The sequence below is a fragment of the Mytilus galloprovincialis genome, chromosome 14, assembly GCF_965363235.1.
Source record: "Mytilus galloprovincialis chromosome 14, xbMytGall1.hap1.1, whole genome shotgun sequence".
In the NCBI taxonomy this organism is placed as follows: domain Eukaryota; kingdom Metazoa; phylum Mollusca; class Bivalvia; order Mytilida; family Mytilidae; genus Mytilus; species Mytilus galloprovincialis.
This window is the reverse complement of record NC_134851.1, coordinates 26440776-26456738: the sequence shown is the minus strand read 5'-3', so window position 1 is coordinate 26456738 and position 15963 is coordinate 26440776. Positions and strand designations below refer to the sequence as shown.

The 15963-nt window shown below is 32.0% G+C and overlaps 1 long non-coding RNA gene across 1 annotated transcript; it reads left to right on the top strand.

The window, feature by feature from the left end:
- The first annotated feature begins 1867 nt into the window (after nt 1-1867).
- LOC143058601 (uncharacterized) lies at nt 1868-5097 on the top strand. The gene is made up of 2 exons (XR_012973145.1): nt 1868-2575; nt 4118-5097. It is a non-coding gene; the product is annotated as an uncharacterized LOC143058601 (long non-coding RNA).
- Nucleotides 5098-15963: the final 10866 nt, after the last annotated feature.

Genomic DNA, 15963 nt, shown 5'->3' with positions numbered 1-15963 from the left:
ACCAAAGGGACAGTCAAACTCATAAATAAAAGATAAACTGACAACGCCATGGCTAAGAACTAAAAAAGACAAACAGACAAATAAAAGTATATTTGACACAACATAGAAAACTAAAGACTAAGCAACACGAACCCCGCTAAAAAACTGGGGATTATCTTAAGTGCTCTGGGAGAGTTAGCAGATCCTGCTCTACATGGGCACCCGCCGTGGTACCCCCGAGTTAGCGCAAAAACAGTGCGTCTTGTAATTTTGAAGATTAAACGGACGTGTACTTTCGCGTTTACTTCCGTGTTAACGTAAACAATGGCGCATCTTCTATATTCGTCAAAAGTAACCGCACGTCTACTTTATATAGGAAAGGCGCATTATCGCAGATTGTCATCATGTCCTGGATACACTGACCTTAATAAAAAATGATAAGATACATCAAAATTGAATGACCAACTGGTCATTTTCGATCGACATATTAACGATTAAAGTTAATTTATATTGTTATTACACCTCTTTAATTAATTAAAAATTAAGCATTTAGAGTAAACTTATTTTTCTTTACAAATAAATAGTTCAAGTCTGTCTTTCTTTTCATCAAATAGTTTAATCATCACCTACATCCAACATTTTTCACATCTCAGACTGGTTGACTCAGAATGACTCGTAAAACAAAATTATTTGATCTCATTAACCAAATCTGACCGTATTTACACTTCATCAATGAAATATTTATAGCTGAGTAGTAAATCAGTTACATTTTTTTTAAATAAGGTATACCGTATAATACAAACGACATCAATATTGCATTATAAATATATATAGCAACAATTATTATGTAAATCTTATAGTTGCATAGTAAATCAATAATATTTAGAACAAATTTCAGTAGTTTTGATAACTCAGGATGCCTTTTATAAAATAATTATTTGACCGCATCAACCAAAACTGATTATAATTGCACTTTATTATGTAAATCTATATAGCTGCATAGTAAATCAGTAATGTTTTTATGTAAGAATGGATTGTATAATACAAATGATAACAATATTGGAACATAATGACTACAAAATAAATTCTGCATCAGTTTAGAGTACACTAGTAGCACGATTTCAGTCTGAAACGGTCATTTTGGTCTGATCGTATCTTAATTGACTGGATTTACCGCTAGAGGAAAACGTCAAGATTTGTCAGTTCGTTAAGTCTCCATTCGGATCGATAGTCTCATTAGGTAAATTAGTCCCGTTAAGGCATGTCAAGATATTTAAGACTGTATCTTCTAGCGAGCTGTTTAGATCCGTTAAGACCGTGTCAGACCAAAACAGACCATGGATACAAACTGACGTCAAGATGTTGTCAGACCGTGTCCAGTCGTGTTCAGATTTTAATAATTTGGACACAAAACGAGTGAAACTTTCCCATTATTTATCAGGGGTTGCTCCCCTTTCAAGAATAAAATAAAACTGTGAAAGAAGACGATTTTTTTAACTGAAAGTCTACCACGTCCCCTTAATCATGTTATTTAAATAAAACAAATATTCAATTTGAATTCTAACTTCTTCCTATTTAATTATTTAACACTGTTTTATAATTATATAAATAAAAAAAGTAGCTCAATTGAAGTCATACTGCTGCACAAATCGCCGCGAATTGACTAAAAAAAATCAACAGATTGCCGAAATAATATTTGATTATTGAATATAAGCACCTGAACCTTTATATTTAATGGTTTACAAGTGATTGCAATACGTTTTATATGCAATTACAGACTGCCGTACGCGGTGAAGAATTTGTCACTCATTTTTACACCCTTATTTAATAATAACGGATGTCGGCCGTGAACACTTGAAAACGTGATCTTAATATGTTGAATTAAATTTAAGATGTAACTATTTTTAAATATTGTAAATGAATGCATTATCATTTATCTTTTTATGTTACCTATATAAATTGCATTTGAGTAAATTTGAGGCAGGGAAAAAAATATATAGATATAACTCTGTCTTTTATCGTTTTCCGTTTATTGTCATGACATTGTCCGTTAACTTTATTTTTGCCAGACTCATGCGTTTGACTTTCCATCTTTATTTTTTAATGTGTCTATAATTCGAGGGCCTTTTGTAAAAAAAACTACATACCAGAAGCCTTCGTTAAAAAATAAAGTTTGAATATTATAGCAGAAAAAGGCTTATAAATTCATTCAAATTAATATTTGAAATAGGATAAATAATCAAGAAAATGTTTATAAATACGTCAGACACTGTACTTAAAGTACATTTAAAGACCAGGTTACATATATATTACATGCATACAGCATAATAAAGCTGGTTTAATTTGAATGACTATCCATTAGGGACATTTTTCGACGATAATTAATCAAATCTGACAAGTTTAATTAAAAACGGAAAATAATTCTTCGCCCGTAAACGATTTAACGTTACCGTACCCTCTTTATTTTTATTGCATTCATGTCGCATGTGTGTCGGCAGTGTCAGCGCTTCTAATAGCTAACTTATTTTACACAAAATCGTTGACATGGTAGAAGGAAACTATAGTACAATATAAGCTGAGCTGGAAATTGCAATTGGTGAGTAGAAATGAATATTTTAATACATGTCTATCAGAATAATCATTGATCATGGATCATCACCCAAGAGTTTGAAGGAAAAATGTTCACATTTGTTAAATTTGTGCATACAGGTATGAATCGACGTTCCAATACTCCACACTCTTGGATAGTAGCCTGTTCAAAGGCAAAGTAAGAATTTGGGCTTGTTAAAAAATTGTTCCTGTGATTGGACCCCCCCCCCCCCTTTTTCATTTTTTTTGGAAGATCAATGCATGATTTAAAAAGTTACATATAAACAAGTATGGTTTAAACCCCCTTTTAAAAATGGCTGGATCCACCCCTGTTTATTGCCTAACATGCATTGACATGTGGGGTATTCACAATGGTATGGTTGTGCGGGATGGCCTATAGGCTATACAACAGTTACAAGACCTAAACCCCTGATCGAGTAATCCTACATATTGTATGTTAATGTATTGATAACTGTCACGTCCTAAATTTGCATGAAATATTTGTCACTTTTTTTTATTAACCAATAACCAACCAATCTTCACATGTTACGATGTAGTTCGAGACAAGCTTGTCTGGCAAAACAGCCGTTTGGACATCAGAGTAATCTCGGACTAGTTACGTTTGGACGTCAGAGTAATCTCGGACTAGTTACGACGATGATATACCTATTTATATAGCCACTGGTGGGTGATGTACAATAATTATAATTTGTCACATATGTGTTATGAATACCTTCAACATGTTCAAGGCTTGGGTTTGTATATATGCAATAACCTCAAAATTGCCCGGGGCAAAAAAAAGAGTATATTGATATTGTGCCCTGACATGCCTGATTCCAAATGATGAGACAGCATTGCGTCCTTAACAACAATGTTTAACACTTTTCATCTTTTGTGATAAGAAATTTAAGATTTTACCGGGTATGATTCATTATTTTGTTATAAATGATTTGTTATGCTCTTAATTTTGTAGAACTTAAATATATGTTATAACAAGAAAAAGAAATTATGTTGAAATTTTTATTTTTATCTTTTGTATATTATTCACTGTCATGACTGTCATGACTAAATAAAAATTAGATCCCACGCATGCGCGGCATAGTTAAATAAGTGCCCGACACGTTATCATCAGTATGTTGATGGATTATAAAGAAGAAGAAGAAGAATCTTATAAATACTATTTGCTTTGTCACCATGTCACGTTGGTAGTAATATTCAACAAATTCTATTTTAAAATAAAAAAGTATTATAAATTGATCACAACAAGTATAGTGCTATAGCCTCTATTAGACAGTAACCCTTCAATGAAGTATACACCTAAGAAAACATTGATGTAGAAAGAGAGAACATTTTGTTTTAGAAATAGAACCTCAAAAAAGGGTTTTATTCTTCTTCTCATTTATCAATTAAATTGTATAAGTCATAAATTCATTTCTTTACATCATTAAACTTTGTTGTCAAGCAACTTATGATTGCTAGTTTTTCTTGTAGATAAATACAAGTTTATATATAATAAATACTTTATTCTTAATGTATATTTTTTTTGTAGATAAGATATCACATTGGTTTGAGCATGATTCCCAGCCAGATTATGAAGCGGCATATATCATGTATATCAATGTATATATAGGAAATATATAGTGTCACTAAGTTACTCTCATATGGTACCTCATTTGTACCTGTAGCTATAAATTGTGAAATGGTGGATTCATTCATAATTTTGTGTTACTTATTGGTTTGGAAATAACGTTGATAGAGCTAACAGCATTATGTCATGATGTACAGTTGATGGGATGATCTGATTGGACAAAAAGAGAATTGTGAATTGAACAAATAGCAAACTTACAATTCATAGAAAAAATGTAGGAAATACAATGTACTACATTCATGACATTACTTGGTGACAGAGCATACCTTTGATATATATATATATATATATATATTTGAAATAAGTAATATTAACAATTTGAAATAAAGAGAATTTAAAGTTTTCTAGGAATATTAGTAGTGCATCATATCTTAATTCCATGATTATCTTGGATAGTTATATCATTAAGAATAGAAAATTGGAATAATGGAAATTTCTAGTTTCAGTGAATATATATCAATCATTGTCAATACTAAAAGTGCAGCATCATGATCATACATCATCTGATTCACCTTGGATAATTATTCATTTGAAATAAGAATTTGGATATAATAAGAGTTTCTATGCTGCCATTGCTATTGTTGGCTACATGTACCACCAGGGAGTGTTAAACCTCCTTTACTTTCCATGAGGGTCTGTCACGGTCCATCACTATTGGTTAGTGTCATATATATGCATGATGATGGAAGTTTTTACCAACCTAGACAAGCTTTACAGCCCTGGCATGGTTGTTGGTTAGAGTCGAATGACAGCTTGCTGTATAGTTATAATAGTCTGAATGTATCTACATGTATTTTAATAATCTTCTAAATTACTGTTCATTCTGAAACTGGCATTTTATAATAGTAGTCAAACATATTAAACAATACATGTACTTCAAAGTATCATTTTATGTTGTCTCGCCTTACACAAAAGTCATGAAAGTTGGTTGTATACAAGAAATTTGTATTACAGTCTTGGGGTGATGATGTAAGCTATTTTATAGAGCTTTACATTTTAAAAGCTAAAAGAGCTGGATGTTTCTTGTCTTGTATTCAGATGCTAGTAGCTAATTAATATGTTATGATGTTTCAGTTTGCCATTATATGTACATTGCACCTGACCCCATTTTCATGGTTCAATGACTGCATGTAAAATATACTGTTACTTAATCAATGAAATGCTCTCTTATACTGTATATTTTATATATGTAATTGGATACATTTTATTGTATATGAGTATCTTGAAAGATCTACTTGTCTATCAGGTTGGGTTGACCTGACCTTGACCTTCATGGATAATTTAAGTGATTAATAAAATTGAGAATGGAAATGGGGAATGTGTCAAAGAGACAACAACCTGACCAAATAAAAAACAACAGCAGAGGGTCACCAACAGGTCTTCAATGTAGCGAGAAATTCCCGCACCCGGAGGCGTCCTTCAGCTGGCCCCTAAACAAATATATACTACCCGTAGTCCAGTGATAATGAACGCCATACTAATTTCCAAATTGTACACAAGAAACTAAAATTAAAATAATACAAGACCAACAAAGGCCAGAGGCTCCTGACTTGGGACAGGCGCAAAAATGCGGCGGGGTTAAACATGTTTGTGAGATCTCAACCCTTATTTCAGTTTGATACAATGTTAACATGGTTAGGTTTGTTTCTCAGTTAATACTTCCTAATAAAATTGACACTGGAAATGGGGAATGTGCCAAAAAAGACAACAACCCAACTTCAGAGCAGACAATAGCCGAAGGTCATCAATGTTTCTCATAAGCTATAAGCTACATTGTACATGTATAGGATCACTACTTTTGGCATAATTATGGAATAAATGTAAGTTGTACATGTTTGACATTTTTGAATGGCTTATTTCATCTGACAATGACACCATTTTCATGGTTTTTATGTTTAGTCTTTTTCTCTGTTTCTATGGTTACTATAAACGTTTAACCATAAATTTGGGGTATGGAAGAACTGTGAAATTCAAAAATTCATGAAATTCATGAAATTATCTGTCATATATCTGTCTGGCATGGTTATTTTGACTGGACTTCATTTTAATGGATTATTGATAATGTAAAGTTTATGTGATACTTATAGACTACCGGTAGTAAAATCTTCTTATTACAGAATTTCAATAAAAAGATCATGAATAAGGCCACATTTAAAAGAATGTCTGTTTCCCATCCCAGGGGGCTTATTTTTTACCTGGGTGTGGGGAGGGGAAACAAACAATTTTTATTTTGGCCTAAGGAGATATGGTGAGACGACTATCAACCATTTAAATCATGTAGACCAAGTGATTTACTTGTTAGTCACTATATAATAGGTCACTGCACACCCTTCAACAATGACCAAAAACTAAAACTTTATAATGAGCACCCTATAAAAGGTTCAGCCTGTAATGAGGCATCTGACACAGTTAATGTAAAATATTCAGACGAGAAACCCAACAATGATGACAATTTGATTTATTATACCATACCCTCCCCCTCCCTTGAAGTTAAATGTCTAATCCCTTGGTGTACTGATATGAATAGTATTTTACTGGAAATGTTTCGGAAAATAGATATTGATGCTAACGTAAATATTTTATCCAATAAAAAGACAGGAAATAAGTCGGTGAACCAAAAAGTTCAAATCTAATTGAAAATTAAAGTGCCCATGAACTCACTGATCATACACGAGTGAATCTATTCATAAAAAGTGTCTGTGTAACAATTAAGAAGAGTCTGTGTATCATCGAAAAAGAGTCCCCTTTAATGTACTGTTTTTCTATAGCTCTGCAGGGGGGGGTCAAAGTCGTTCAAAGGTCACTGTACGACCTTTAACAATGAGCAAAATCCATACAGCATTCTAGTACGGCATACGTTTTACCTCAGCGAACTCTCTGTCTTGGTGATGTATCAATCATTTGCTTCAGGTCGATCCATTTCGCATCTCGTCATGAATATGCGTGATATATTTGCCACTGGACATTAAGGGAGCAATCAATTTATCAGTTTCATTTAGTGATGCATGCTAATTATATATAGTTCTCAAATGATAATTGTCTAAAACTGTTTCCATTTTTGTGTATTTTATTTTTTAGCGTAAATGTTAGAATTTCTTTCCGAATCTTTCTCTTTGCATTTATTTGTTTGTAAACATTTAATAAAGTAGTCCATGTCAGGGGTTAGATTGTATACAGCCAATCTAGGACAAGGGCAGTAGAACAGAAAACAGTCTCCATTGTATACATACATATGCATTTATGTTGAAGCGTAAAACAACGACATGTAGTTGAGCTCGTTTTGGTGAATCAATTACTGTCAAATCTTTATATATATATATATATATCTGGTAAAGTTGTCATAAAAGCAAAAACGGACGAAAAAGTTGGCAACAATTTATAATAAGACTAAACTTATTTTGGCCGTTTCGTTTCTTCTAAAGTGTTAAATTCAACCATGCGACTGGCTTACTTGGAGATTCAGGTGACCTTTTTCGTTTTTTAGAAATTTCAATCAAAGTTCGTATATCCCTTCAACGATTTATTCAATTTTTTTTAACGTATAGATAGCGCGAAACTCTCACTACACCATGCATAGACTATTTTTTTTTTCGACCAAATGCGGCTGCTTATTTATACAACCGAACAACCAAACGTCCGCACCCAATTTTAGCAAAGATATACTGTCGAACGGGAGATGTGAATATTTCTATACCCAACCCATCATTTGGTTTTGAAAACAATTTTAAAGGTATACATTAATACGACATCAACCCAACGACACATATCAATCAAAACATTAAGAGTCAACACACAGATTTTTGTTATAGAAAGAAACCTATACAGAATAAAAAGCCTAAACCGCAACAAGACTTAATAATACGGGAGCAGTGATTTTTTTTAGACAAAAATGCAAGTGTTCCGTAGAAATATTTCACGTACCATTTTTTTTTATTTCGATCGTTGAAAATTATAGCAGGTGTGATATAAATCAGTAGATTTAGGACAAAACTATAATATGGAAATATAATATGAAAATTAAGCCTGCTTTGTACTAGACCGACACACTGAGATGGATTTTTAACGTGTAAGTTCACAAGCTAACAGTTCGAAAGAAAGAAAAAAACTCTTTGTTAGACCCGTTTGGGATTCGGACTAAAGTCCTCTCGCTGTCGAGGTGAACTTATTCTCACGAGACCAACCAGGAGAGAGGTCGCATAGTCATACCAAAAACTCGGAGCATAATAAACAATACAGTTTAACAGAATTATCACCGTTACTAATGCGATTTTAAAGTCATGATCTTATCTAAATTAGATACCGTTATGTGATGTTGGTATCTACACGTATGAATAGAGATGGCCGACATCAGAGTAGATTGAGAGGACCATCGCTCTCTGCAAATTGAAAACTCTTCCTCAATGATGTTAGTGGTCCCATTGTAGCGAGCTGTTGCAAGGCTAAATTTCTATCCTTATTAAATCTTCTCTCATTATTCAGTGGTATTTCAAGTTTACTTTTAATCTTATTGTCAAACGACTATTTGAAGTGCTTCCTATTATATTTAAAACTTGTGTTCTCGTTATGAACACGAATGAAATATTTGCCACTGGAGGTGACTGAGGCAAACAACAATGAATCACCATCACTAAAATATAAGTATTTGTTCTCACAAAATACTTTGTAATTAATTAGAAGAATGATGACAATTTCTCATCTATTCACGTTTTGATCGAGCCGCTTCAACCTCAAATCTTGCTGCAATTGTTTTACATTTAGGCTACTAGTATTAAATACTATTGTATTCATTGAAGTTTACATGCGTAGTTTTTTTTATTCAAAAGAATAAATTAATATTTATAAATAAATTGGACTGAACAAACAACACCAATTATTTCGCATTTGCATGTAACGCAGTTTAGAAAAATAAAAGATTTGATTTTTTTTAGATTAGCACACATGCAACGCATCCCCACTTAGGAGTCCTCCAAAAAGGTAAAATTTACCTGTAACGGAACATGTATGTCTGGTGTATGTATATCACTCGTTCCATCTACAATATACGGAAATGACACGACCGGGTATTGTAAAGCTTTGAGGGACTTTTAATGTCAAATTCATATCCCTGGGCGAAGAAATTACCAAGTTTGGAAAACACCGTGTGTACACTGACTTATAAAAGTGTTTATGTCTTTCATGCTGTCTAGTCTGAGAATAAAAGTTTGAGCAGTTTTTGAAGGTAAAAAATAAAGGTTTAATAATATTGCAAAAGTCTGTGAATAATTGAAAATAGGACGTTCCGGAAAACACAAGTCGCTATATTAAATGCTTGTAAATCTCTGTTACATGTGGTGCGCTTCTATTTAAATACCTTTCTGTTAATTAAGAAAGTGTAAAAACAGTTATTGAAATCCGGCTGAAAAAAGGGAAAACGAATAGTGACTATCTAACTTATTTTTCAAATATCGAATACACAAATAAATCTCTAACCATCCACGCTTACAATTTGTTTTTACTGACAGGTGTCTGCTGGCATTCGATTGGATATCAGTTTTATGTAGGCGTAACAATTCATCCCATTTATCCAATCAGCTGTCTTGTGTGCGATCTCATACGGTTCACACTAGGGTTCACAAAGTCGAGTTTTTTATAATGATAGCGATAAAAATTATTCGTGCAGAATATACATACACTATAAAACAAAAATATCCTGTCCAAAAATGACTTACGAGACACCATATTAACCAAATAACTATTTAAAAACTAAGACCGTACGAGTATACGTATACGGTCCGGACCGTACGCGTACGGTCCAAATACTCAAAATTGATCGGATTATCTTATTTTTGTTTATGAATTGTGTTGTTAGTACTGGTCCGGGAACACAATTATCCCCCTTCAATTTTCGTTGTCAATTTTCGTTCACAAATATAGTTCCCTTTAATTTCAGTATATTTTTTCTTAAATTTTTTTTTGCCTTTCCTTTGAATTTTCCCCCATTTTTTTGCTATAATGTGAATGTAAGGTCATCTAAGAGAATTTCTGTAAAATTTCTTTTTGATATTTTGAGCAGAAATGAGTGATTTTGTTAGGTAAACATAGGTGGGATTTCCCCTTTTCGGAAGCTCTCTGGCTTAACCCATACTGGTGTCCTTGTGTTTAGAATTAGAATTTAAAATATTTATAAGACAGATCAGTATCTAAAAAAGAATACTTTAATGAACGAATGAACTTTATTACCTTAAAACTACATTTCATAGTAACAGAGAAAATATATATTTACAATTATTAATACCATGATCGTGCACATTCATTTGGTTGAAAAAAAAACCTTGATTTAACTTGCATGTAGCTCGCAGGACCGATTTACCTGTAACATTTGTAGAAATTTAGATTATTTTTATGTAAGATGACCGATAGTGCTGTCTCAATTCAGAGTTTGAACTTTAAAAAACATGATTAAGTGTGTATTAATATAGTACATAATAGTATAGAATGTGAAAGCGATTCCTTTGATATAAAATTTGCAGCAATATTCCAGTATAAAATGTCTGTCTATCTGTAGCTACATCCAACACTTAACATGTCATGATATAATGATATTCGTCACAGATATCTCTTGAGCCGCAGAAATGACAACGTCTGTCTTGAAAGGGGTTAGTTAGTTATAACTTTATGAAGTTAATCTCTTTTCATGCTTTTGGAGAGTTGTCTCATTGGCAATCAATACCACATCTCGATCTTTTTTTTATTTTTTTTATATATATAAAGTTTGACTTCAATGCCCCCCCCCCCCCCCCCATTTTTCTTGAAACTCCTCGTAGATTTATAATAGATAGCTTACATATAACATATGTTTTGATAACTAATAATAAAGATCTTATTTTAGTTTAAAAACTTTACGAATGCCCAGCAAAGATTAAGCGTGTTGCATTCGAAGTGATCAGACTACCGCTAGGCCATTTCAACTCAAAATATATAAAATATCGTTGCATCGGTAAAACTTTGAATCATTTTTGACAAAACTATTAGAATTTAAGACTGCTCTGCTTTTACAATAACTGTTTACTTGTTATCATTTCAATGAATATCGAGTAATATTTGTCGATGGACGGTTGTTGAGTTAATGCACGGTATTGTGATTTTTTTCACAATTGAATTTATAGAACCTTTTGTTAAGATTCATTGTCATATGTATCAAATCAAAATAGCTTTCTATTACCAGTTCCTTGGCGTTGCAACACCACTGCATGGTCATCCAATCAAAAAAGGAAAGTTATAATATTTATTTTATTAATAATATAATCTTTTATTCGTAAGCAATACAACTTACAGAAAATAATTATTACAAATATTCAATTACATCAGTGAAACATATTTACATTTAAACAATTAGTCAAATAATCATATAAGTAGGTATACCATTATAACAGTACAGCAGAATAGGATCAAACGGATTTTTAGCATTAATGAATGAATTTAATTTCGTACCTTCTCAGTCAGAAATAAAAACTTCCCTTTAATTGGTTAGTTCCTTTACATTATGAACAGATACTGGTGAGAACCCAACCCCTTTAAAAGGGGGTCCCAACCGAGCATAAAAAAAAGGGGCGAGTTCCAACTGTATATATATGCCCCCTTTCAAATGCATTGATCGTCTAAAAAGTTTAAGATTCGACGGTTTTCTCCAACAATATGGTTTGATAAATTTCTTTCGAAGTTCATTATACTTTTCACATACTAAAATAAAATGATATTCATCTTCAATTACTTGTTTATCACACCATATTACAAAATCTCGGATATCTCTCAATATTATAAAATCGACAAGTTTCTATATTCAAACAGTGAACAGACTGATTTATGCGGTATTTACAAATAAATGGTTTTATAAATATAATTTACAGCATGATCTAAATAAAATTGTTGGGGTCAAATACATCTATGCAACATACATTTAGGCGAGTCTTCAAAAAAATAGTTCATTTCACTATTAAGGCAGCAACCATTTGATTTTCTGGGGGGGGGGGGGGGGGGGGGGGGGCTATGGATTTTTTTCCAAACATTTTTTTGGCGACAAATTTTTTTTCTTTCAATATTAGCATTACATATAGTGTCAGCCGAGGGTAAAACAAACATTATTTTTCTCAGGGTCAAAAAACAAATTATTTTTTTTCCAAAACTCGAAACAAACTTTTTTTTCCAAAAAAAACCATAGCCCCCCCCCCTTTTCCACCCCCAGAAAATCAAAAATCAAATGGTTGCCGCCTAAAGCTACCGTTTAATCTATCTTTGAATTCAATTAAAAACAAGTTCACATTTTTTTTTTAACCCTAATGTAACCGTATGTTAAAGCGTTTTCGTCCGTATCAATAAATTGTTTATCAAAATTGAAGTGCATGAGTATTATTAACGTCTAAGATGAGTGTGAGATTTCTCTGTTGATGGGAATAAACAAAATTTAGCTGAATTTGTATTATTCAAATTAATGAAAAGGCAAGCTAGTGTGTGTTTAAAATGATATTGTTGGAATGGATTTATAACATTAAAAATGTGTGTAACCGATTTTAGGTTGACTTGGACTGCGAATTTGAAAATAATTTATTTGTGAAATCACATTCTTTAAGATGACATATTTTGTAAGTACGTTAACCTTTTATTCTAATTATAGTATCTTTGAAATGCATTTTATAGCTGACTATGCGGTATGTGCTTTGCTCATTGTTGACGGCCGTACGGTGACATATAGTTGTTAATGTCTGTGTAATTTTGGTCTCTTGTGGACAGTTGTCTCATTCGCAATCATACCATATCTTCTCTTGTATATTTATATAGCTGTTACTTACAACTGTCATGTGTACATGTTCCAGGCTCGTGCCGCTGAAAGGGGTCCCTTTTCAAGTTTGAAAATAGGTGAATAGGTCGGGAAAACTATCAGAAATATATATGATAAAAAAAACAGTAAAGTTCCCACTACTTTTTTGGTAAACTTTCTTGCTATTCCCGAATGTGTTTTTGTGATTTATGCAATTTTATTCATGGACTAGCTAGCATAAAGAATTACATGTACTTTAAATGTATAAAATAATTTTTTTCTACAATGATATATAATTCGGAATGGAAATTAAAAGCCTAATTCAAAAACATAAAAAGGATTTTTTTATTTGTATCTTTAAATATCCTCGAAAATAACTGCGTTTGAAAGCTTCTTTTAATATAATTTACACGTATATCGAAATGTGTTCATACCAATTGTCCCGCTTAATACCGAACCCGCGTAACCTTAAAAATTAAGACATTACACAATCAAAACATTACAATTTTGTTTATTACAGATATTTTATCATATCCACGGTTGAATGCACAATATCCCCACCAAGAGAACCGTCTACTGTAAGAGGTGGGACGACAGCCTAGATGTCGTGTGCAAAAATAATAATCACTTGGTACGGTTTCAGCTTGCGTATTGTAATTTTAAATAGTATAGATCGATTCGTGTTTTAAAATCAAACAAACGCTACTGCTTGCACTGTTGATCAAAAAATTACTTTTATATATATATATAAAAAAACAATGTATTTGTTACGTTATTGGTATTAAATTGTATATTTTGAAGATCATATTCCGTAATGTTATGCCCTGAATTCTATTCGATGTCTATAAAGCAAATAAAATCTATTTGTACTCGTAACTAAAAGGAGAAAAGATTGGGCTGCCTCTCTTCAATTTTGTCCAGTTACCAAAGTAAAATCAAAATTAAATTCTCCGACAATGCACATCTTGATATATTGTATATGTCATTCCAACACTTACACTTGTTCTTTTATTTGTGTGGCAAATTTAATGACCATTTTAATTTAAAGCTTGGATTTGCATCCTTCATTCTCCAGTACGTTTGAATTTCTACATACATCACAGTCAGTAATTAAAGTTGTGTGTTAAACGTCAGTACGAAAGCAAACAATCCATAGTAAAAAAAGATATTTAGAGGGCACATATGTATCTTTCGTCTGACAGCACGTATACACCACAGTTATCGTAAATTATATAAACATATAAAAAAAAATCGATTTTTTTTTTTAAGACAAAAAAGAGAAAAGAACTGATAAGTGCGGGTAATTCATGCGCCTTGCCTCCTTTATGTTTCGATATCTTAAAAATTAATTATTCTTTTATCTATTATAACACGTGAAAACTACACCGGTGAGTTCCATACATGTCATAAACTTACAGCTGGTCCTGAACATGCATGAAGTATTTGCCACTGGACTTTAAACAACAATCAATCACACTACAACTTATAGTATATATAGTTGTGAAATACAAAATGTATATTATAATGATACATTTAGATGAATAAATAGAATACAAATACACACTACTTTATATATCTGACACAATTTAAAGGAATACTCTCTAAACTATATAAGTAGAGAAGCGAAACGTTTCTTTTGAATACTAAACAAACTTCCTAACAGTACATGTTTTTTTAATGGTTTTACATGCGGCGCTCAAATATTGTGCATGGTCTTTTGGTATAGTGTTTAGACATATATGATATTGTAAGAACCTTTAACGTATAATAGATTCACATTCGTTACTTTGCTCAATATAAAAAAAAACATAAGCATTAATTTATATTAAAAACTGAAGGTCAGACATCACTAATACGTGTTCATTCATTCTTTATTAAAGTTTAGACCTTTTTATCAAGAATGATGATGAGAGTAATTGTAAAATATAATAGGCATGTACTTTCTTACGTTATGGATCATTGATTTTGTTACCTGTTGACCCGGTTGATTACTAGCACGTGCCATTGAACTCGACCGTTTTAACTAAAACAGATTTTATTTTAAATCAACGCCATATATATATATACAAAGTATATACAAAGTACTATATACATATTATATGGATAAGAAAATAAATATTATAAGGATATATTGTTTGAATGAAAATTTTTATACGGTGATACTTTAACACCGTCCCGACAGAGACTGAATGCATTATATGATCAGGTTTCGGGATCCGGGAAGTCTTTTTTCGAATTTCCGAATGTCGGGAATATTTTTTTCCAACTTTAATAGAGTAACTCGCACGAAAAAAAATAAACATACCAAAAAAAGCAACAGCTTCAACGGTAAACTAGGACATATATCAACAGAAAACGAATTAAAGAAACTGTCATGCATAAAACAAAAATATGCATGACTGTGTTAATTTGCCTCCGCTGCATTTCTGTGGATTGTCTCATTGGCAATCATACCACATCTCCTTAACTTTTTTAGGTTACGTTTAGGATTTTCCGTTACTAATCTTCAAATACAAAAAACATTTTTACCGGTGTTCACAACATTTCAAGGTTAAATTTATGGCATACATTCTGGTGTGTATACAATTAACGTACGTCCTTGCATTTAATTATCAATATATATTTATATAAATAAACATTTATTAAAAAATAAACAACATATATATATAGACGAATAATTTATTAGTTCCTCAACAAAACAAGAAAAGAAATAAAGAATTAACACAAGATTTAATCTTTTTTTTTAATTAATCAAAATATACTTCAAATTGTAATAATAAAATACATATATACATGTATTAATCTAAAATACATTATCGAGTAGAAGGGGCGCAACTCGTGGTATCAAACCGGTATACTGAACGGATCAAAACAGGGTCTGAAAATTTTGAACGTTCTTTTGTATCCATGGTCTGTTTTGGTCTGACACGGTCTTAACGGGTCTAAACAACCC